Below are 25,780 nucleotides of genomic sequence, written 5' to 3'. Positions count from 1 at the left end.
CTGGGGAGTAGGAGGCAGGCGATTGGCTGGAGGGTCTTTCCCGCCGTCTGGAAGACCTGCCATTGGAGGGCCACGGCAAGCAGAGCGGCGGGATGGGGGGGTTGAAAACAGGGGCTTGGAGGACTCAGGGTGCACCTGGTCATCCGAGGCAGCTTTCCCATCCGCCCGCCCTTGGGGTACTGGATAGGAGGGCAGGGTAGGGGCATCTTGGCGGTATCCCGAGCTACTGGCTGCTGGGCTCATCAGGGGATGAGCGGTGGGCCGGCTGGGAGCCGTTCCTGGTGGGTCAGGTGACCCTGTAGAATGGGGCATGTGGGGGACATGCCATCCCTCAGATCTTTGCTTCCATGGCGGGGTCAGGGGACATAACTTTGTTAAGGTAGCTCAGAACTTTTGTGATATCATGTTAATATGCTGTTTATATGTTGATATATTTATTAATGTGTAAGTTCCAATAAACAGGGCTGCGGCTAATTTTCACCCATAAGTGGAGTTTGTGTGTTTTTGTTAGAGGGAAAAGGGTGGTGGGGTGTAGGTTAATAGGGTATTCAGTGGATCTTTGGCTTCCTTCAGCCTGGTTAGATGCCACGCCCTTAGGCCTTGTTTCTAGAAACTCAGGAGGCTCAAAATAGAGGAGAAAAATAACCTTGAATAAGATTCAAACACAGTCACCACTTCACAGGTTCATTTATCAGTACTACTGAATAGTTGTTGCTTAGTTAACTCCACCCAGTGTGTATGATGCAGCATAGGTTTCACAGTTCAGTAAAGTCATTCAATGAGTCCCAGCCAACAAGGAAAAATAAAAAAACAAAAACACTTCCATGAAACAAAATACAGTTCAAGCAGATTCTTCTCAGGTGAGAACAATAAAGGTTTACTGCACAGTTCCCTTGCAATAAGGCAAGAAAAAAGGGAAACAAATCCTTTCTACAAGAAAGAGAAAAGACAATAAGCAGGGTTCATTCAGCTAATGTCCATATCCTCATTCAGCTCACCTTGTACAGGCACTTCTTCACACACCTCCATGCATTCCTCAGGAGTAGGCCAAGTTGACTGAGTGGGCAGTCCAGTTTCCTCCAGTTCCATTAGCTTCTCCCCAGGATTGGTTCTGGGCTGAGCTCTGTTCCACTCTCTGGTCTGCTTCTCTGGCACCTTCTGCCAGGCTGGTTTCCATCCACCTTCCTGAGCCTCCTCTTTCCCTGTCTGAGGCTCTGGCTTATATTGTGGCAAGCCACGCCCCAGGCTCTGAGGTATGAGCATGGGCCAGTACTGCCTTTGGCTCCCCCTTTGGCCAAGCTGAAAATAGCAATTAGGGAATACAATGCTGCTTAAATGCAGTTTTAAAGGGTTTTATTCTTTGTCGAATAGGCTCCTTTTGCAGAGCCACTTTTCTCATTCTGCACAGAGATGGCATCTAAGCTTTCTGTACTGGGATAGGCAGCCTCATAGCTAGGGAAATTCTTCTGATGGAATTAACTACCACCTGAAATATTGTTCTTCCTGCTTTTACCATGGTGCAAGTTGGAAGCAGTGTTGGACTTGCCACAATATATATACCCCATTAAGTGCCTTTATAAAATATGTTCCTACCAGGTGCCCTGTTATTACATTACATTTTATATATATTAATTTAAGCTTTGGCACTGGCACGTTACAATTGCCATGCCAGCTCAGTGTCAGGCCCATCATTTTTTTATGCTCTGTCTTGAATAGCAAATCACTTGGGGGCCTTTTTCCTGTAGACATGGCAAAACTAGGAAAGATCTGCATAGGGGGTGTGCTAAGGCCACTCTTGCTGTGGCTAGAAAATGGCTAATTTTCCCATTTTCTGAATTAATGGTCATGTGCTAATTTTGCTATTAGCATGCGGCCGTTAAAAAGAACTTACAGCATGAGCACCTACTGCCACCTATTTTATAGGCGATAAGGGCCCCTGCACTAATCCCTCGCTAATTAATTAGAAGGAACTTCTATAAATGGCATCTAAACTTAGGCCCTAATGGCACCTAAGTTAATTTGGAAACTCTGTTTGAAATTGCAATTAATGTTAAATTTAAAGCGAATAAACAAAAGGTGCTGGAATCGCGCCTCCAGAGTTGCCTACTGGTTCTTAGCGCTACTATAGGCGTGGCTAATGCCAGAAGTGGTGTTAGGTTCAGGTAGATCTCTTGCATCTTCTACTGCAAAGACCGGAGCAAAGAATTCATTTATTCTCTCCGCTATAGCCTTATGGAGAAGATGGTTCATGGAGAGAAAGAAATGGTGCACATGATAATGGAGGGGAGGAAGGAAGAGATGCTGCATGGAGGGGACCCCTCCCGCCTCCTACCCAGCCCTTTATCTCCCTCCCACCTCACGGTTCTGCATGGGCAGGAGCGAAGGAAGATCACTCCTGCTATGATTCACCACTGAGCTACCAGGGATATATAAGGTATGGAGGAGGCGGGAAGGAGATAAAAATAATTAGAATCGGGCTGGGACAGGAGGCGGGAGGGATCCCTCCTGTCCCGGCCACTGGAGGAGGCCTGCAAGTCATTGAGAGGGAGGGGGGAAATGGTACAGAACCTGGTAGGGAGGGAGGGGGACTGGGTGCAGAGACTAGCAGGGCAAGGGAGGGAGTGAGTGAGGGGGTTGGATGTAGAGCCTGGCAGAGCAAGGCACTGCACTTGAATATTAAACCCCCATGGTTTATATTCAAGTCAATCTTTTTTCCTCCTTTTTTTGGGGAAAAAAAGGTTACCTCGGTTTATATTCAGGTCAGTTTATATTTAAGTATATACAGTATTCAGGGTTGCTATAATCAAAATTCTTCTCATTGGTGCATGCTCTGCATCTGCTTTTACCTATGAGGTTTGCACCAATAACCAAAGCAAAATTTGGCACATGGACTGCACTTGCTTTTCACACACATAGGAACCCTTTTACTAAACAGCGGTAAAACGTGGTCTTAGGGCTCCTTTTACAAAGCCATGATAGCGATTATCCTGTGGCAAATACACTGAACCCATTCAATTCCTGTGGACTTTGGGATATTTGTTGCCCGGGAATCACTACCACAGATTTGTAAAAGGGGCCTTTAGTGAGGGTCTTTCCCGTAGGCTAAGACCATTTTTATCACTGAGATAAAATGGTGGAATTTCCTATTTTTTTGTATTAATGGCCATGCACTAATTTTGTCATTAGCGCATGACCACTTAAACAAATTAGCATGTTAGTGCTTACTGCCACCCATTATGAAGACAGTAATGACTCATGCACTAAGCCTGGAATGCCCTCCCAAAGGAGGTGGGAGGAGAAGAAACCGTGACAGAATTCAAAAAAGTGTGGGATAAACAGAGAATCCCTATGAATGATATAAAACAAACTATCCTGCTCAGTCTGTGTCCCATATAGGGCGATTTGGTTTAGGGTGAGCTGGGGAGGGCTTTAATAGAAGTTCCAGGTTGATAAGAGTAGACTGGAGTGGGCTTCTCCAGCAGTGGGAACCTAAAGACAGTACCAGGCGGACTTCTATGGTCTATTGCCCAGAAATATTAAAGACAATTTAACTGTGAATATATAATGAGTTTGACTATTGGGCAGACTGGATAGACCATTCAGGTCTTTATCTGCTATTATTTACTATGTTACATAACATAACATAAAAATTTATTTATATATCATAGTACCTTGAAGTTCTATGGTATGGACACAGCAAAATCCAATCATTAAACATCCACAAATTTTTCAAATAAATAGGTCTTTAGCAACTTTCTAAAATGCTGATAAGAGACAGAACTAGTAATCAGACCTTTAAATTATTCATCCCAGTTTGCTGCCTAGTAAGAGAGAAGCCGATGAAAGTATCTTTTATATAAACATTTCTTAACTGATGGGAAAGTAAACATAGAGCAAATACGCTGAGAGTGTCTTGGATTAGTAAATTCAAAATGGTCCACTAAATAATTTGGTGCAAAACCATGCAACATCTTATAACACAAACATCCTAATTTAAATATCCCTCTTTCCTCGACTGGGAGCCAATGCAATTTGTGATAATAACATGCGACATGTTCTGATCTTCTTAAATTAAAAATCAACCGAACATCAGTATTTTCAACAATATGCAATCTAAGATTTTTCTTATAGCCTGCAATATATACAATATTACAATAGTCTAGCTCAGTGTTTTTCAACCGCTGTTCCGCGGCACACTAGTGTGCCGCGAGATGTTGCCTGGTGTGCCGTACGGTCAGGGCCGCCATCAGGGCAGTACCACCAGTCTAGGGAGAGGGGCGGTCCGCCCCACGTGGACAGGAGAGAGCTGGACGGGGGACCCGCGGAGTTCAATACATCTCGAGCCGCAAGGCTCGTCTTCTGTTCCTGCCTGCCCTGCAGCTAACATATAGCCGATCGCAAGCGTTCCCCGATGTCAGCGCTGACGTCGGAGGGAGGGCTTAAGCAAAGCCTGCCCTCCGACGTCAGCGCTGACGTCGGAGAATACTTCCGTTCGGCTATTTGTGTGCGGCAGGGCAGACAGGAAGCAGAAGACAAGCCTCGCGGCTTGAGCTTCGTTTTGCTGAGAAAGTTGCAAAGATGGGCTGGTAGGCAAACACGGAACACAAAAGGGGGGAGGGAGTGCGTTTTGGACACAAGGCATGAACTTGGGAGAGAGGAAGGGAGGGAAAGAGATGCTGAGGTGGGGGAGGGAATGGGTTTTTGGACACAGAAGGCATGGACTTGGGAGAGAGGAAGGGAGGGAAAGAGATGCTGAGGTGGGGGAGGGAATGCGTTTTTGGACACAGAAGAAATGGACTTGGGAGAGAGGAAGGGAGGGAAAGAGATGCTGAGGTGGGGGAGGGAATGCGTTTTTGGACACAGAAGAAATGGACTTGGGAGAGAGGAAGGGAGGGAAAGAGATGCTGAGGTGGGGGAGGGAATGGGTTTTTGGACACAGAAGGCATGGACTTGGGAGAGAGGAAGGGAGGGAAAGAGATGCTGAGGTGGGGAGGGAATGCGTTTTTGGACACAGAAGAAATGGACTTGGGAGAGAGGAAGGGAGGGAAAGAGATGCTGAGGTGGGGGAGGGAATGCGTTTTTGGACACAGAAGAAATGGACTTGGGAGAGAGGAAGGGAGGGAAAGAGATGCTGAGGTGGGGGAGGGAATGAGTGTTTGGACACAGAAGGCATGGACTTTGGAGAGAGGAAGGGAGGGAAAGAGATGGTTGTGTACACGGGGAATAGAAGAAAGGAGAATTTTTGGTCATAGGGAGGGAGTGAGGTACAGATAGTGGCATACCAGGGTGGGGGGGGGCGGTCTGCCCCACCCCGGGTTTACGTCCCAAGGGGGTGCACAGCTGGCCACCCTCCAGTGTTGTCCCTAGGCCGGCAAACTGCGGCTCTTTAGCCACTTGAGTGCCACCGCCGCCAATGGTGTTGTTGGCGGTGGCAGCATTATAAAATACTTTCTTTGTGTTTATTTGATTCCTATTCAAGAGAATTACTTTATATATAGTCAATATAGGCACAGAGTTAAATTTTTTAACATTTTCTAATGGTGGTGTGCCTCGTGATTTTTTTCATGAAACAAGTGTGCCTTTGCCCAAAAAAGGTTGAAAAACACTGGTCTAGCTTACTCAGAACTAAAGATTGTACCAATAATCTGAAAGAGGAAGTATTAAAATATGGTCTAATTGTTTGCAATTTCCATAATGTATAAAAACGTTTCTGAATCAAAGCATCAGTCTGAATTTTAGTCCAAAAGAATCCCTAAAATTCGTACTGATTGTTGATCAGATATGAAATTCCATTCAAATTCAGATTTGACTCAGTATTCACCTTTAATGGGGTGCAAAAATATAAAGTGTTTTATCTGAGTTAAGTCTCAACTTGAACTCATTCATTTACTATGTAACATGCCCACTCTCCTTACAAAACTTGTTATTTTTTTTTAGCACATGGGTAGCGTGTATATCCCCAAATTATGGCAGGACGATTTCAGGGTGCCCCGCAGTATGCCATTTTTTTTTTTTGCTGTGGTAAGCATGCATTAGTGTTTACCACAAACAGTCCAGAATCAAGAGCTACACTCTTACCACAGCATTGTAAAAGGAACCTATAATTTTTCATTGGGAACCACATGCAACATTCAGAGATATGCAAAAAAACCTGTGAACTAGTATCAAACTCCTAAAACCCCTAAGCCTATCTGAATATCTTTTCTGTAGCAAAAGAAAATATTCTGTGGGTCAAATGTCTGCAAATAAATTAGTCATTTGCATGGCTCAGGAAATCTGCAGAAGTTAGGCCAACGTTATTAATTACTTTACTTCATTACTTTCTTAAGTAACTATCTCACATAACTGATTGCTTTTCTGTTGAGGTAACTAACTGTGTAACTAACTACCCTCTCCTGTCCTAGTGCACCTCATGCACAGCCTTTCCAATATTCTCAGTTTCTCCATCATCTCTTATTATAAACACACTATAGGTAGCCTAGCTGAGGTCAGTATCTAGATCAGTGTACTTCATTGCAAAGTCTGGGGACCAATTACAGCCTCTAGAGACCTCTGGGGTGGCTGTTTTCCTACCTAGGCTCAGGACAGAAAGTGGAAAGCATGGGGGGGGGGGGGGGATATGCATACTTGAAGGAAAAAGCATCTCTTATTAGACAAAAGAAAATGCTTTTGGAAATCCTCACAACCTTGAGGATACCCCCCAGTGAAGGTTGAAGGTGAGTTGGTGGGGATGGATGGTCAGCAGCGTCATAGCCCTGAATGGGAAGATATTTGGAAGTTCTTCAGCTCATTAGAATCCAAAGTGGACCCAGCTTAAAAATCAATGAAGACCACTGATCTAGATCTTTACAAGCCTAGGTCACTGTATCTAATTCTCTGGAGATTGGTTACTACATGCATGTCTGTTACATGCCATACTTGACTCAACCTATGGACTTTAAATGCTATGGTAGCACTTCTTTGACAAAATTAAACCGGCAAAATATAGTTTTTTTCGCTTTTGTTCTGATTACCACAGTTATCTAAAAGTTAGTAATTCAAAGAAGGTTGAATATAATGGGTTTATGTAATCTTTGAGCAAGTTTACTATATTGTTTATTGAAATCTTCTACAGTATAGGCTACTAATGGCTGGTGTTATGCTATAAGAGCTTCTGTAATGGTGTTACAATACCTGAGGTACAGTTTATGAGCTTTGTTACTGAGGCTTCTTTACCTGAGCTTCAGTAGTTGTGTTACAAAACATAAGGCAGTGATGTTACTATTCATGAGCTTCAGTAATGGTGTTACTATAATGCCTTAATCTAGATTTTATTTATCACTGTGAAGATATCTATCCTTGGGGCCACTGCACTGGAACCAAGATGCAATATTAAGCACTCTATGATGAAGTCCATCGACAGCCTTTTCCATATAGTCTCTGGTATTATGAGCTCTGGATTTTGGCTTTGTTATCTTTGTGTTTGTGCTTCTGGAGTGCAATTTTATAAACCATTTTGTAAAACATTGGATTCTTATAAAATTAGGTCATGTATAAAAGTATGGATGGAGCACACTAGTGCGTTCTTGTTAAGTAGGGACTTAATTATATACACAGTGCCAAAAATAAGCTCTGATATAATTTTGTGGTAAGGGCTATTCTATAAATGGCATTCAGCATCAAGCAAGACTGGTTCTAATTCGGTTCAACAGAAGCTTTATTACAAGTGTAACATAACTTACGGATTTTTACTTTCGATGACTGTGTCGTCTGAAAATTTGGAAATTATATCTTTTGGACATTTGCGACTTTAAAACTCTCCTATTCAGGATTGAAACTTTGGATTGGTTTTTCATGGTTGTAAGGTTGGGTAGTTTAGTGGGTTTGTATGTCTGGGGATTGTGATTGTAGTTATATTTGTGGAGTGTTATATTTCTATAATACAATTTATTGATTTTGTATGAGATTTAGGGCCTCTTCTATGAAACTGCGCTAGCAGTTTTTAGTGTAGAGAGCCTCGCTGAATGGCCCACGTTGCTCCCGATGCTCATAGGAACTCTATGAGCGTTGGGAGTAGCGCGGGCCATTCAGCGCAGCTCACCACACTATAAACTGCTAGTGCAGTTTGATAGAAGAGGCCCCTCATGTTTCTATTATAATACACAAACTTCTTTATTGTGAGTATTTAAAATCTTTATTTGAAGCTGTTTTTTGACTATATTCTCAAATTAATTTATTATGTTGGTAAGTTCAACGTCAAGCGCCATTTATAGAATAGTATTTGGTGCCAGCATCTGCACCCACGTTTAGGCGCAAGGATTTACACCAAGTAAAACCTGGTGCAACTTCATGCAGATCTCCCTTATTCTGTAAAACTATGCACAAATTCCAGAAATGCCCTCCCATGGCCACACCTCCTTTTTCGATCCATGTGTATAATGTTAATTAATGCCAATTAGTACTGGTAATTGATTAATAGCACTCAATTATAAGTGCTAATTGGTTTGTTCAATTAGATTGCGTATGGAAACTGAGTGCATATTCAAATTTCTGCACGCAATTTTTAGCAGCATACATAGAGTTAGGCCATATATGTACTCATGGATGAAGTTGGATAGACCATTATCGGCGTCTTGATTTATATGTGTCTTGATTTATATGGCCAGAGGGAAGGACAAATGCTTGTATCTTGGCGTAATTTACAGACCCCCAAGACAACAGGATGACCTGGATATGGAAATAATCGAAGATATAGAAAATATCACCTTGCGTGGGGACACAGTATTGCTAGGTGACTTCAACATGCCTGATGTGGATTGGGTTACACTTACCTCTGCTTCCGGCAGCAGCAGGAGGCTATTAAACTCTATGAAAGGAGCAAGCCTTAGGCAACTGGTGTTGGAACCGACAAGGGATCAGGCAATACTGGACCTGATACTTACCAATGGAGAAAGTGTCACAGAGGTCTCGGTGGGCGACACATTGGCCTCCAGTGACCACAACATGGTATGGTTCAATATCAGGAAAGGTTTCACTAAATCTACTACACTAACCAATGTCCTCAAATTCAAGGACACAAATTTCAAAGAAATGGGAGACTTCGTTCACCAGGCACTACAAAGCCAAGAAGAAACCAATAACGTGGAAGACATGTGGTCGACTTTGAAAGCAACCATACAAGAAGCAACAAACCGCTATGTAAAATCAGTAAATAAAAGGCGAAGGAACAATAAGCCACAGTGGTTTACTGCGGAGATCTCAGACCTGATCAAGGAGAAGAAAAAAGCATTCATCTCTTACAAACAATCAGGGAAGCAGGACTCTAGAGCAGACTGCCTGGCCAAATCAAAAGCCGTCAAAACAGCAGTCAGGGAGGCTAAATTCCTCATGGAGGAGTCTCTAGCAAAGAACATCCAGAAGGGAGATAAATCCTTCTTCAGGTTTATCAGTGATAGAAGAAAAAACTCAGGCGGGATTGTACGTCTTAGGAAACCAGACGGAGACTATGTGGAAAAGGATTCGGAAAAAGCCCAACTATTAAATGAATACTTCTGCTCAGTCTTCACCCGAGAAGCGCCAGGGCTCGACCCTCAGCTACAGACAAGGGTTGGCTCAGTTGACCCGTTTAGTAACTTTGAGTTTACGCCCAGCAGTGTCTACGGTGAGCTGTCAAAGCTCAAGGTTAACAAAGCAATGGGGCCGGACAACCTGCACCCCAGGGTGCTTAGGGAGCTGAGTGATGTCTTGGCGGAGCCACTGTCCGCGCTCTTCAACCTCTCCCTTAGTACAGGCAGCGCCCCGTTGGACTGGAGGACGGCTAACGTCATTCCACTCCACAAGAAAGGCTCAAAGATGGAGACAGCAAACTACAGACCAGTGAGTCTAACATCGATAGTGAGCAAACTAATGGAAACTCTAATCAAACACCAATTAGATAAGATCCTGGATGAGGAGAATCTACGGGATCCCCGACAACATGGATTTACTAAGGGGAGATCCTGCCAATCCAACCTGATCAGCTTCTTTGACTGGGTAACGGGGAAGCTGGATATTGGGGAGTCCCTGGACATCGTGTACCTGGACTTTAGCAAAGCATTCGATAGCGTACCACACCGCAGGTTACTGAGCAAGATGAGTTCTATAGGATTAGGTAACACATTGACGAAATGGGTTGGGAGCTGGCTTGGAGGTAGGCTCCAAAGGGTGGTGGTGAACGGCACCCCCTCCGAAATGACGGAGGTGATTAGTGGAGTACCACAGGGCTCAGTCTTGGGCCCAATCCTATTCAAAATCTTTATAAGAGACTTGGCAGAAGGGCTTCGAGGTAAAATAACATTATTCGCCGATGACGCCAAACTGAGTAATGTATTGGGCAAATGCACAACAGACGAAGATTCAGTGCCCGACAACATGATGCACGACCTACTCCTACTGGAGCGATGGTCTAGGACATGGCAACTCAACTTCAATGCCAAAAAATGCAAAGTTATGCACCTGGGCAGCCAGAATCCATGCAAGTCTTATACCCTTAATGGCGAGATCCTAGCAAAAACGGTAGCAGAACGAGACTTGGGGGTAATCGTCAGTGAGGACATGAAGTCTGCCAATCAAGTGGAGCAGGCTTCGTCCAAGGCAAGACAAATCATGGGCTGCATACGAAGGGGTTTCGTCAGTCGTAAGGCGGAAGTCATTATGCCATTGTATAGATCCATGGTGAGGCCCCACCTGGAATACTGTGTGCAATTCTGGAGGCCACATTATCGCAAGGATGTGCTGAGACTGGAGTCGGTGCAAAGAATGGCCACCCGGATGGTCTCGGGACTCAAGGATCTACCATACGAAAAACGGCTTGACAAATTACAGCTATATTCGCTCGAGGAGCGCAGAGAGAGGGGGGACATGATCGAGACGTTCAAGTATCTTACGGGCCGCATCGAGGCGGAGGAAGATATCTTCTTTTTCAAGGGTCCCACGACAACAAGAGGGCATCCGTTGAAAATCAGGGGCGGGAAACTACGAGGTGACACCAGGAAATTATTTTTCACTGAAAGAGTGGTTGATCGCTGGAATAGTCTTCCACTACAGGTGATTGAGGCCAGCAGCGTGCCTGATTTTAAGGCCAAATGAGATCGGCACATGGGATCTATTCACAGGGCAAAGGTAGGGGAGGGACATTAAGGTGGGCAGACTAGATGGGCCGTGGGCCCTTATCTGCTGTCTATTTCTATGTTTCTATGTTTTACAAAATACCTGTGCATGTGTGTGTGTATTGTATTTAGTGGTGAAAGCAATTAGCTTAGCAGTGTTTAAAAAAAGGTTTGGATAATTTCCTAAAAAATAAGTCCATAAACCATTACTGAGATGGATAAGCAACATAAAATTTGTTTTTACTCCTTGGGATCTTGCCAGGTGCTTGTGGCCTGGGTTGACCACTGTTGGAAACAGGATACTGAGCTTGATGGATCTTCCGACTCTTATGATCTTATATTTATACCTGTTCTTGAGCAGGTGTAATGTCTGCACCTTCAATCTAGGCATGACTTCTACAAGATTGGTACTAGTATTTTATATTGACACTTAGATACTGTTTAGTATGCCACAGCTAGAAATAGTTTGTGAGACACTGATTTACAGCATAGTTCAAGTCACTCATATATGAATCTGGGACACTCAGGTATGAGGACAGGTTGCACAAAGCTCCAACACCACAGTAAAAAATACTGTGGTGGGAGTGATTCTTTTTTTTTTTTTTACTGGCGATGCTCAGCACAGCAACATGCAAATTATATGCGTGCTATTTGTGCATAGCATTGCCAGTAAAAAGGGGAGGAACTGTGCCTGGCACTTGCTCAGAATAATCGTTAGCACAACTTTTCCTCCTGCCTGACCGAAATGTCAGTGTAAAAAAAAAAAAAGCAGCCTCTGCTTTCCCTGCCTGCCTGTTCAGCTGATCGGGGCAGGGGAATACCCGATCAGCTGAGCTGGCAGGCAGGGAGAGGAGGTGCTGCTTTTTTAATGAGTGCACAACAGCTGCTCCCATTAAAAAAAAAAAAATAAATAAAAAAAGTTGTGTCCCCCTTGATGCTGGGACCCTCCCCATGGGGGGGAAGGGGGGGAATTGGCAGGAGGGATGTAAGGTTACCATATAGCTCCAGAAAAAGGAGGATGGATTGAGAGTGAGACATACGGGTTTTACATCCCCTGAAAACAATGGAAATAAATCTGTCCTCTTTTTTTTTTCTGAAGTCATATAGTAACTCTACCCAAACCCTCATGCCACAGAGTCATCCCCCTATGCCTGGACCCCCATGACAACCCCCCCCCCCCATATGCCCCAGGACCCCTTCACATCCCATACCTTTTTTGTTAAAAAGTTGGCCAGGAGTAATGCCCACTCTCCTTCCTGGTGCAATCAGGGCCTTCCCCTTCCTGGGTTATATTGGGATGCAATGGGAGGGGTCTAAGGCCTTGATTGGCTCAGATGCCTAAGGCCCTCTAAGTGCATCCCAGGATACACCATTTTGAAGAGGCAGGCCCGAGGCAGGAGGGAATAGGCATCCCTCCTGCCCTTTTGGACGTGGGTTGTTACAGTTGGGTGGGAGGGTCGGGCTCTTGAGATGGGGGAGCTGACACCAGGTTCTTGAGGGGGCTGGCCCGGTCCGGCCAATTAGACTACCAGGGTAACTCTAGGTGGCACCACCTGCCATAAGATAGTTAATCTGCAACCTCAGTGAGAGACTGTTCTTAGGGACACTTGCCACTATACTCCTCACTCCCACACACACAGTGGGCTGCTGCAAAGGTGGGTTATTTTACCACAAGTCAGATCATTTTAGCACAGGTTCTCTTTGCATAAAATGGGACTCCATTCTAAAATAACCCAACTTGTGGTAAAATAACCCGTCTTAACAGTAACCCAGTAACCCAGCAACGGCAATTCTTATGTTCTTAACCTATGTTGATAACTTCCCTTCTTAATAGTGATACAAGGACAATGGACAAAGCACATTTAATAGGTAAATGAAAAAAATCTTGTGCACATCTTTAGATATCAGAATCAGGTCTTTTAAAGCTCTTTTCCACTGCCCATCTTCAGGACACATAGTTCAACAAGCCAGTCTAAATCACATTCCAAAAGTAATCTTGAATATTTTGCATAAGCCATTTAAATTGAGCCAGTATAAGTGTATAAAGTGCCCTTGGCAAACTTTCAACTTTGTACCTCCTTCAATTAATTTTCAGGCCCTTAGCTACCTAACCAGGAATTTGATAATTAAACAGAACATTCAGAGTCACCACAACAGCACCCTCCCATTATGTCCTTATACAGTAGAAATGCAGATTGAATGTATTACTGGTGGTTCGGGTGACGTTCTTTTACTGACTGTATGTACCAGCTATTTCCTCGTTTCCGCTTGCTGGGTGGGGCTGGCCTCCCTTTGGGTTTCTCTTTGTTGCTCTGCTATACCTTTGCCATTCATGTACCTATTTGTGGAGAGTGTATTTTCTTGTGTATATACTGCCTCTTTGTATTTGCGCTTTTGATATTATTATTGTTGTTCCTGTTATCCAGTTGTACCCTTTCTAATAAAAATGATTACAAAATAAAAAAGAACTCAATCAATTGTATGTGTATGTGTGTGTACAGCCTATGACAACATAGATGAGGAGGTTTTTTAAAAAAAATTTATTCTTATTTTCCTGTTCTTTTTTCTTTTTTCTTTTTCAGGCATTAGTATCACTAGACAAAAGTATTGGGGGGGAGGGGTACAGGGAAGACAACTCAGGTGTTGGGGGAAGCAAGACAGTCACAGTTCTGCTTATCACATCCCTCCTCGCCCTCATATTTAAATTAGCTATAAAATATGTAAGAAAAAGTCCCAAAGGTCTTAGAAACTTTTAGTCAGTTTCAGTCCTTCAGTAAAACAAGTATTATTTGATGGCATCATTCAATGAATTCTTCCATATTGGAGTGAACTCAGGAGACTATAGTGAGTAGGACAAAATCTCAATATAAACCTGTCACCCCCAGTTCTGTAACATATTCCACATTCCCCAATAATGGAGCTAGGACATTTGCCTTTATAATTCAGCTTACAAAAATGGAGGTCAATATTGTCACTCTCCCGTCTATCGCTGGGTAGCGAGGATACAGGCAGGGTGATAAGACTGTTCACTGCATGTCACACTAACAGATGAATGACCCTTCAGGTAAAGCAAAGTCATACGACATTAAAACCGCACTCAAACCACTCTATATTTTCTAGAAAGAGACTAAGGGAGCTCCATTTCTTATTGGCGATCTGCACGGGGCAGGAGTGTAGGAAGATCGCTCCTGCCCCCAAAAGCCCCGCTAGGCCACCAGGTAAGGCCGGCACAGGCTGCCCAGCCCAGAGAGGAACGATCTTCGCTCTGTCCGGCCCGGAGCAGGGAAAGGAGACCAAAGCACCTGCACTGGCCCCTGCAAACATGCAACACACACGGAAGGAGGCGATCGGAGGTGGAGACCACCAGGTAAAGTCCAGGGGTGGGTCAGAGCTGGCACAAAGTTATTCGCGATTTTTCACACTTTGCGGTCCGGCTCTTCCCCTAACCCCCGCGAATACCGAGGGAGAAGTGTAGACAGTAAACCAAGGGGCTAAGCTTCAAATCCCACTTTAACTCGGTTTTCTAACTGAATCCTCCAGAAACAGTTAACAAATACCTGAATGAACATCACTTCAATGGTGTTTAGGCTTGCAGGCGTCTAATATATTTAGATACAGTAGATATTGTTCCGTTCCTGAGAGCACACAATAAAAAGAAAAGCTAAAGTAGGATTCGATCCTGTGTCTAGACAACTTTTCAAAACCTGGTACCTTGTCTGGGTTTTGAAAAGCTTTCCTCCACATTGCATCGGGCAGGAGGGCATCCGCGCATGTGCGGATACCCTCCCCCCAACGAGAACAGGTGGTGGGGGGCAGGGCTGGGGCAGAAATGGGTGGAATGGGGGAGGGGCTGAGGGCGGGTCTAGGGGGTACGAATTTTCCAAACGGAAAATCTGGTAACCCTACCTGTTCCCCTTAGTTTCAGTCCTAAATTACTCCTCAGAACTGCTTTCTACTCTGTTAGGAGTTCCTATAATACCTAAACTGTTAAAAAGCCTGGGATCCCCTTCCAGTTTCACTTTTAGGGGAAAGGGTGGGGGACAGCATCCACCAGGGGATTAAGGAGGTGTCATGCCTTAATACCTTCAGTGGATAGCTGCTCAATCAGAGCAACTCTTTGTAACCTTGATGTGCCAAATAGCAGGTCTAAATAAAGACATTCTTCTTGTTAGACATGGATGTTTCTTCTACTTTGATAAATCGCTGTTGGGCATCGTGATTTCAAGTAGAGCAGGAGTAGGGAACTCCGGTCCTCAAGAGCTGTATTCCGTGTCAGGTTTTCAGGATTTCCCGAATGAATATGCACTGCTTTCAATGCATATTCATTGGGGAAATTCTGAAAACCCGACATGGAATACGGCTCTTGAGGACCGGAGTTCCCTACCCCTGAAGTTGAGAATGACATGGTGACAATTTTTTTCCCCATCCCCACGGGAACTCATTTTCCCATCCCAGCAAGTTCATTTCCTGTCCTTGCCCCATTCCTGTAAGCTCTGTCATCAGCTGCACAAGCCTCAAACACTTTAAAATCATAAGTGTTTGACGATTGTGCGGTTAAGGCAGAGCTTACAGGAATGGGGCAGGAACAGGGACAGCAACAAAACTCACGGGGACGGAACGGGAAAATTTACTTCCTGTGGAGATGGGGAAAAATTTGTCCCCATGTCATTCTCTACTTTCAAGCTCTCCTTAGTCTCACCTAAAAATGCCCAGAACACTCCCCTTGCTATTTGGATGTACTGCAGTATTGGATACCCTGTTCTGCCTTTGTAAATTCATGATTTATATGTTTCAAGCACATGGATGTAAATTTCAGCCATTTTGAGACATCCATATGTTTTGGAAATGAATGTCATAATCATGCTGACTGGAAGAATCATTAAAAAAAAAAAAAATCCTTCTCCCCTAAAGAACTCAGTGAGCAACCAATATGTTTTCTAAATCTCTCCAGCAAAACAAGTACAATTTGCTCAATCCAGGTTCTGATTCTTTTCCTCTGAGAGCAAAACTTTTTTATCATCCACACATGGGAAACTAACTCTTCACGTCCACAACCTTAGGATACTTGAAAGGAAAAGTAAAAAGGTAGAAATGGAAAACTTTAGACTTGCTTTACCCTCTTTAAATCTCCAAAAAAGAAGAAAGGCACTTACAGACCCCTAACTCAGGTCTGAAATTGCATTCCTTCATATAAAAGCTATTACATTGTCGGTGTACATTTTGCAGCCTACTACAGGTGGGAAAAAAGACTGATCTTTCTCCTAAGTACTACATCACAAGACTCCTTCTAGAAAACTCTATGGGTTTCTACACACCATTGCAGGAACAATCTATTCTGGCAACCTCCCAAAGGGGTGCTATTACTAATGAACCATATCAAATTCCTCACTTCAGAAAATAGATGTCTTTTCAAAAGGGGACACATTATTTTAGTGGGGAATCTTTAGAGTCCTGACTGAGGAAAGGGTAAAGGATTGTAGAGAAAAAAAGCTTGAAAAGAAAAAGAAAGAATGAAATAAATAGAAGAGATGAACAAAAAAGGGAGACAACAAAATGCAGAAAGTACATGGATAGAAATCATAGCAAGACCTTAAGAAAATAAGAGAGAGGGATGTCAAAACAAAAGTTTATAAAGGGTCAATAAAGGGAGAATGAGAGAAATTAGGAATAGAGAGGAGGTAAAAAGAACAAAGATGAGAGAATGAGAGGAAAAGAGACAAAGGAAGAGAGTACATGAAATCAGAGACACAACTACCATTGAGCAAACTTGGCAAAATTCCCAGGGCCACCCAATGGTAGGGCTGTCTGAAAATGCACCCTTTCTCCTCATGCCCAGGTCCAATGTCTCTCTATCTATATCATCCCCATGGATCATTTCCTCTTTGTGTCCTGTCTCTCTAATGCAACTTCCTGTAGGCAGGTCACAACAATGTATACTCTGGAGGAGAGGAGTGGTGATACGATACAGACGTTTAAATATTGGAAAGGTATTAATATAGGACCAAATTTTTTCCAAAGACATTGGTAAAACTAGAGGACATAATTTGAGGTTGAAGGGTGGTAGACTTAGAAGTAATGTTAGGAAATTCTTTTTCAAGGAGAGGGTGGTGGATGCCTGGAATGCCCTCCCAAGGGAGGTAGTGGAGAGGAAAATGGTGATGGAATTAAAAAAATAAAAAAAGCGTTGAATGAACACAGAGGATCTCTAACTAGATTATGAATGGGCAAACTTTCATGGTCTGAGTCCCACAAATAAAATGGTTTGGATAGGCTGGAGTAAGCTTCAATGGCAACTCCAGTAGTTGGAACAAAAGGACAGTACCGGGTGTACTTCTAAGGTTAGTGGCCTAGAGAAAACAAAGAAATAAAAAGACAATTCAATCATGAACTTGTAATAAATGTAGTTACAGGGCAGACTGTTACTATTTCATCGGACAGAGAGTAGCTTTCAGTATTGCTTCTGCCATGACTTGCCGTAGTGTTTGCAGGAGAGAGAGGGGTAGTAGACATATGCCAGACCTCTGCAGGGAGGGGGTGTTGTTCGAAAGACATCAAATCCACAAAGGAGGAGGCAGTGGGAGGAGGAGAGACACTAGACTGGGGGGGAGGCGAAAAGGGGGAGAGATGCTGGTCTTGGGGATGGGAGCAGAGGGAAGAGAAAGAGAGAGAGAGACCGGGATCAAAGGGGAGGGGAAGAAAGCAGATGCTGGACCTGGTGGGGAACTGAGGGAAGAGAGAGAGAGATAAGCTGGACCAACAGAGGGAAGGAGAGAGATGCAAGACCACAGAGGGTGGGTAAAGGAGGAAAGGAAGAAAGAAGTTGGAGATGGGTTGGGACAGGGACACATAGGGAAACGCTGGATAGGACAGATAAAGGCACACTAGAAAGATGAATGGTGGACATATTGTGACCAGACAGGGTCTGACCTGGTTCTGGTCATGTTGATTTCCCGGCTGTCCACTAGGGGGAGGCAGAGACAACTAAGAAATCACTTGGTAGACAGTATTCAGGTCACCACCAGGGGAGCCCAAGAGTCACCCAACTCCATGCTGACTCAGCCAGATTAGGGCGTGTCCCTGTAGTACAAAAGTCAGCAGTTTGGAACAGGCAGGCAGGCAGGATAGGGAGAAGGTTAAAGCTTTTCTTCCCTGATGACCTCCCTGGGCCAAGCAGAGGGGATAGATGTACTCCCATGGAGTTAGAAGAAGCTGGTGAGACCTTGCCTGAATCTTCCATTGCCTGATGAGGAGGAAACTCTGATGGAAATACAAGGACAACTGCCAGAAAAGTTTGTGGATGTGCTGGAACCAATGGAAGTAGGCTTGCTAACCAGATGCAAGGAATAAGGCTGCAACAGTGAGTTTTGATTTTTAAATTGTTTTGGACTCTGCTTTTGTTGGAAGTTAAGAAGCTGAAAGTGCCTTATCTGAGGGAGAGGTTTGCAATCACCCAGGGAGGGAATTTGAAGGCTGCTTATGAAGTTTTTTGCAAGGCAAACCTGGGGGCACTCTCCATTTCCCAGCAGTACTTTAAAAGCTGGAGGCTTTGTTTTGGAACTGTGAACTGTTGATGCCAGAGCAGAGAACTTTATTTTTTTCATTATAACCTGCCTGAGAATAGGCGGTGAGAGCTCTGAGGAAAAGGAAGCTCTAAGGAGGGCAATTCCTCAGGTGAATTATTGTGTTTGTCAGAGAGAAAGAAAAAGCCTGAACTTTTATCTGAGCTGGTTTTTTGTTCTCTTGAGTTTTGTTTTGCTTGGATTTTTGCAATTGACATTATCTACTTTGTTGATGTCATCCTGACCTTTATGGTTTTTGGTTTTTTTTGAAGTAAATTTGCATTAATAAAGTTTATATAACTGTGGTTATGTTTTGATTTTAGTTCCTTTTCTGTGTCAGTCCAATCCTGCAGGGTGACTCCAGGCCGGGTCACACGCTAGTGTACTTTTTGTGTTCAGCCACTGGGTGTGCTGTAGAGCCCCGATCTAGGGCTGCAGTGTGGCTACAATATTAAAGATGCTTGAAATGGACAGGAGACCCTGGAGATGGTTAAGAAAAAAGAAAAACAGAAGCAGACACTATGACCAAAGTAGCACTCAGACAACAAAGGTAGGAAAAAACCTATATTTTTCTGAATTTATTAATAGTAATATGTCAGCTTTGGGAAATGTGCATCCTTTCTCTCACACCATCTCCCACCTACTACCTTGGGAGCAATGGTGATATGGGGGGGGGGGATCTCAATTTTCAACCCAAGGCCCAGTCAGTCTTAAGGCACTGGTCTTTGATCTGGGGGCCACCGTGGAAGCGGACTGCTGGGCACGATGGACCACTGGTCTGACCCAGCAGTGGCAATTCTTATGTTCTTACCTATTCCACTGATATAGAGGAATTCTTATTTTTAATCTGATTACCTATCTTTTAGTGACATAGAAAGATTTTGGTTTTTTTCTGAGTTCTTGGCCACTTTTTCTGATTTGTTTCACATTTTTGATAATAATTTTTTTTTAATGTGCCTTAGAACTTTTTAAGGCTTTGATCTTCACTTCCAGTCCTCAAATGCCAGCAAAGGTTGTGTTTCAAGGTACCCCTAATGAATATGCATGACAGAGATTTGCATGCAATGGAGAAAATAAGTATACAAATTTCTCTTATAAATGTGCATTAGGGATATTATGAAAACCTTACCTGTTGGCAGCCTTTGATGACTAATAGTGAAGGTTAAGTTAATGTGCAGCAAATCAGTTATGTGGATTAATTTTTAAGGCATATTAACAACATCCCTACTGTCTTTCGAAATCAGAGCTCAAGGCAAGTTGCATTTGGATATGGCGGGTATATCTATGCCTCTAACCAAATCTGTGTACCAGATGCACAGAGGGTGAAGTGACTTGTTCTAGTTCACAAGAAGCATCATTGGGAGAAACAAGGTTCAAACTCCGACATCCTTGGTTTTGCCTGTTGCTCCAATTAATATGCTCTCTTTCATGTGACAATACAGTGTTGGTTTCAGAAGAATCTAAAAATATGTGTTATTCAATCAGTGATTAGTCAAGGTGTCAGAGTACAGTATCGCTCAAACTTTTATTTTTAAGTTCAAAATTTTTTTATTGAGTTTAGTATATAAAGTACAATAAATGTTAAGGCAAGAAACATGCATGCCGCACCAATGCAAAGATTCACGAAATATTATCTACATAATGTAATACAGCAGGCAGACCTATGCCTATCTATAAGGAGGAAAGTAGCAGCACAACATGCAGCCAAAAGTACATGTAATATCCAAAACACAAAGACTTTTAAGTTCCAGGGCTCTGTTTTCATATACAGTATTTTCCGACCACAAATGACCAGGCAGGAGAGGGCAGCCAGAGCGCCAGCGAGTGAAGGAAATCACCTGCGGTATGCCCCGACTGCCTCTTCCTGTACTAAAGTCGGGCCTCACCAATCAGGAGCTGCTTTGACACGCAGCTCCTGATTGGTGAGGCCCGACTTTAGTACAGGAAGAGGTGGTCGGAGCATACTGCGAGTGATTTCCTTCACTCGCCAGCGCTCCGGCTGCCCTCTCCTGTCTCCCTGCTAAAAAATGTGTTTCCGGTTTTTCAACATTTGTGGGGGTTCCTGGAACAGAACCCTCATGAATATTGGGGGAGTACTGTATAAACTTTAATGAGACATCTTTTATTATTTAGATGTAAAAGTCCCCCATAGGTCTCTCACCCAGTAAATACATGTCTCTATCAGGGAGATGATGTGATTTAGGTTAGGAGAGGATACAGTGTCATATAGGTACATTCCAGTGGATGATGTCTGAGGTTTGAGAGGAATAGTAAAAATAGCGATTCAGAAAGTTCTGGGCTTTCTTTTGCAATGGGTCTAGGGCTCAAGAAAGGAGCCTTGGGGGTCTTGAAAAAGAGAGAGACAGAAGTAACTTGTATGTGGGGGCAGGGAGGAGGGGAGGTCTTCAAGAAAGAATCTGACTAGAATTTCTGGGTAAAGGGAACTCCTTGTGTATTGAATTTCATCCTTTCGTGTGCTGGCACTTACCCAAATAACAACAATATTCTTGCTGTTCTAACTTTATCCAGATAGCTACCTGGACAGCAAACTGAATATTGCCACTAAATGAGTAACTCTCACTCTATCAGAGCGGTATGACCAGCGCTATCCATCAAAAATCCAGATATGACCTGGTCTTATCTGAGTAAGAGGTACTTCTACCCAGATACATTCTGCTAAATATGACGGGCTGCTAAAAAGTTCTCAGCCCAGCCAAAAAGAGAATGATGTGGAGCTATGAAACTTACAAGTTATTCCACACTTTTCTTGGCACTTTTCATTTCAATCAGGCAAATGTATCTAATAAATGGACACAAGTATAGTGAAACTAAGCCATTGTGACATCAGCAAAGAGGTTGGCTCTTAGGCATTGGTGGAATGAGGCATTATGACATCACAATACGAGGGTTCACTGAAAAGTTCTCAGCCCAGCCAAGAAGAGAATGATGTGGAGCCATGAAACTTACAAGTTATTCCACACTTTTCTTGGCACTTTTCATTTCAATTATATGAAAAGCATCAAGAAAAGTGTGTAATAACTTGTAAGTTTCATGGCTCCACATCATTCTCTTCTTGGTTATTAAGAACTTTTCAGCGGCCCCTCATGTGAGGCCCTTTATTTCGGAATAACATATTCTGATATGGCATTGCCTGCACTTCAAACCTAAAGACTATATCCATAGGCCTGAAGGCCCAAGGAAGGGAAAGGGACTTGGTATACTGCCTTTCTCTGGTTACAATCAAAGCAGTTTACATATTACGAGTACCGTATTTTCACGCATATAACGCGCGCGTTATACGTGTTTTTACAAACCGTGCATAACCTTGCGCGGTATACGCGTGAGCGCGCTATATAAAATTTTTTTTACATAGTTCCCACCCCGCCCGACGCCCGATTCATCATCCGGAAGGACCGCTCACACCCCCACCGCTCGCACTCCCACCCCGATGGACCGCTCGCACTCCCACCCGAAGAGCCGCTCGCACCCCCACAGCCTCCCCCCCTCCCCCATGGAGAAGCTGTCTACCTTGTTTCCGGATGCCAGTGAGCCCAGCTGCTTCCTCTGCCGGCGGTCCTACCCCTTCTCTGAGCCCTGCTGTGCTGCTTCCTCTTCCTGCGGTCCCGCCCTTTCTCTGACATCAGAGAAAGGGCGGGACTGCTGGAAGAGGAAGCAGCGTAGCGCAGGGCTCAGAGAAGGGGCGGGACCGCCGGCAGAGGAAGCAGCTGGGCTCACTGGCATCCGGAAACAAGGTAGACAGCTTCTCCATGGGGGAGGGGGGGAGGCTGTGGGGGTGCGAGCGGTTCTTCGGGTGGGAGTGCGAGCGGTCCATCGGGGTGGGAGTGCGAGCGGTCCATCGGGGTGGGAGTGCGAGCGGTCCATCGGGGTGGGAGTGCGAGCGGTCCTTCCGGGTGATGAATCGGGCGTCGGGGGGGGGGGGGCATCAGGCTTTCAGGATGGGGACAGGACTTCAAGGGGGGACAGGCAGACCTTCAAGGGGGGACAGGACTTCAAGGGGGGGGCAGCCAGAGGAGAGTCAGGGCAGCCAGAGAAGAGTCGGGGCGGCATGCGCGGTATACCCGTGAGCGCGGTATATAAAAATTTATTTACATAAATTTGTGTTTCCTGCGCGCTATACCCGTGTGCGCATTTTACATGGGTGCGCGTTATCTACGTGAAAATACGGTATACAGGTACTTATTTTGTATCTGGGACAATGGAGGGTTAGGTGACTTGCCCAGAGCCAGAAGAAGCTGCAGTGGGAATTTAAGCCAGTTCACCAGGTTTTCAGGGTATTGCACAAACCATTAGGCTATGTCTCTGTGATTTTAACTCTGCCAAAGGAACAGCAACTGTAGGTTGTATGATGGCTCAGCAGCTCCCCGAGATTTTCCTCATCCTATCCTTTTTCCTCCATTAATCCTACCTTTAACCCATCTTGTTTAGTTTTTCACAATCATGACCTCACTGTTTTAACTTACAGATCTTTATATGTATTTGTCTGTATCGGTGGCAGAAGTTTAAATTAAGGACCCCCAAGAAAAATATCAGAAAATGCCCCTAGAACAGAAAGATAGATCCACTTCAGAAGATTAGGGATGGGCTGTCATTGCAATGTGTTGGCTTGTTTTTATCGACAGGCAGAAAAAAAAACCCCTAAAACACGTGGCATTTTGGGCTCCTTTTACTAAGGTGCGTTAGGGCATCAATGCATAGAATAGCGTGCGCTGGATTGCCGCGTGCGCTAGACCTTAACGCCAGCATTGAGCTGGCATTAGTTCTAGCCGCGTAGTGCGTGGTAATATCCTGCATGCGCTAAAAACGCTAGCTCACCTTAGTAAAAGGAGCCCTTTGTGTTTTGCTATTCTCTAATAATAGTGTGCACTATTTCAGAAAGAGTGTGCATTCTTTCCCAAACATGGAATCGCCACACATAAGAACATAAGAAGTTGCCTCCACTGGGTCAGACCAGAGGTCCATCGCGCCCAGCGGTCCGCTCCCGCGGCGGCCCATCAGGTCCATGACCTGTGAAGTGGTTTCTGTCTAATCCTATAACCTACCTCTACTTCTATCTGTACCCCTCAATCCCCTTTTCCTTTAGGAACCTATCTAGACCCTCCTTGAACCCCTGTAGCGTGCTCTGGCCTATCACAGCCTCCGAGAGCACGTTCCATGTGTCCACCACCCTCTGAGTGAAAAAGAACTTCCTAGCATTTGTTCTAAACCTGTCCTTTTTCAATTTCTCCGAGTGCGTGAAGAATTTTGCATGCGCAGACTCTGAAAAAGACTGTGTTCTCTTTCTGAAACAGTGCACCATTTTTCTATTTTCAGAAAGTGACAAAACAGCAAAATGGCCAGGAAAAACTGAATACAATGAAAAGTCCAGTAAACAACACAAAATGAACATTTTCTGGCTGTTCGTCCCTATAGACGATACAGGAGAGGAAAAAGTGGATCCTTTATTTTCCCTGGTTCTTCCTCCAGTACTAGAACTGCTTGGGTCTTGGGTGGAATCATATCACTGGCCTTTATTTCTCTGTCTTGACTAGAAAATGACATGGAGACAGATTTGTCCCTGTCCCCACAGGAACTCAATTTCCCCGTCCCATCCCTGTAAGTTTTGCCGCTGTCGCTGTCCCTGCCCCATTCCTGTAAGCTCTGCCTTAACCGCACAAGCCTCGGAAACTTACGATTTTAAAGTGTTTGAGGCTTGTGCAGATGAGGACGGAGCTTAGGCAGTGGTGGAATGAGGCATTATGACATCACAATCTGAGCTCTAGAATGTCGCTACTTATGATCTTAAAGTGTTTGAGGTTTGTGCAGATGAGGACGGAGCTTAGGCATTGGTGGAATGAGGCATTATGACATCACAATCTGAGCTCTAGAATGTCGCTACTTATGATCTTAAAGTGTTTGAGGTTTGTGCAGATGAGGACGGAGCTTAGGCATTGGTGGAATGAGGCATTATGACATCACAATCTGAGCTCTAGAATGTCGCTACTTATGATCTTAAAGTGTTTGAGGTTTGTGCAGATGAGGACAGAGCTTGAAGGAATGGGGCAGGTACAGGAAAAGAACTTGCGGGGACGGGAAAATGAGTTCCCGCGTAGACAGGGAAAAATTTGTCCCCGTGTCATTCTCTAGTCTTGACTAGACTGTAAGCTCTGTAGAGAATGAACAGTGCTGTATACACCTGCTAGTGCTGTTACAGATGACAATTATATACTTGAGATAGAATTCAATAAATCGCCGAAAGACAGTATATGGGTAAAGTCAGTTTCTCTTTTTTATTCTCTCTTAACCTACTGAAGAGAGTTTAGTGGGAAACTCTTGCCTGTCCCATTTGCTCTGGATGCTACAGTTCTGAGAGGAAGCAAGTAGGAAGTTGTATGAATTGAAGAAAACAGGGACCATGACTGGGAAGCTTCAACTGCCAACACAAACTTCTTTGCCTTCCCCTGTCCATCAGAAACCTCTGAAGCTGCCACCCCGCTGGCTACTGCTAAGAGTTTAATACAATGCCAGGCCAACAGTTTGTACAAGTCCTTTAGGGAGAAAAGGCAGCTTTGAGGGAGAGCAAGGGGTGCTGGGCAATAAGGACACAATGTCTCCATATGGAGAGCAGAAGGAAAGCCCCTCTCCTCTGAATGAGTTCTATAATCACACACGCTCCAGGGCAGAGACTCTCTTAACATAACAACTGAGCTCAGGAAAGGGAGGGGTGGTCCTAGCCCTCATTAAAACTCCAGATTCCAAGCATCATCTGCAGCATCTCCCAGACACTGAAATTTCAACGTGTGGATGCACAGGAGATCCCGGTGTCCAGCCCTGTCCGCTAATAGCTTACCCAGCAGAGCTATTGTCTCGGTGCCATTTCAATCTGAAAAACCATACCCTTGGGTCTCTTTCTTGTGAAGACCAATAAAGTAAAAAGAGGAAAAATCCCTTTAGGGAGTTTAGAGCTTCATCTGTTGTTCAGTCTAAAGGATGGTGGGGATGTGTGTGTGTGTGTGTGTGCGCGCGCGTGTATTGTATTTGCATCCACTCCCCCTTTGTACATATATATATATATATGATAGATAGATAAATATTCTT

Source organism: Geotrypetes seraphini, chromosome 4, assembly GCF_902459505.1.
Source record: "Geotrypetes seraphini chromosome 4, aGeoSer1.1, whole genome shotgun sequence".
Taxonomy (NCBI): Eukaryota; Metazoa; Chordata; class Amphibia; order Gymnophiona; family Dermophiidae; genus Geotrypetes; species Geotrypetes seraphini.
This window is presented reverse-complemented; position numbering follows the sequence as displayed.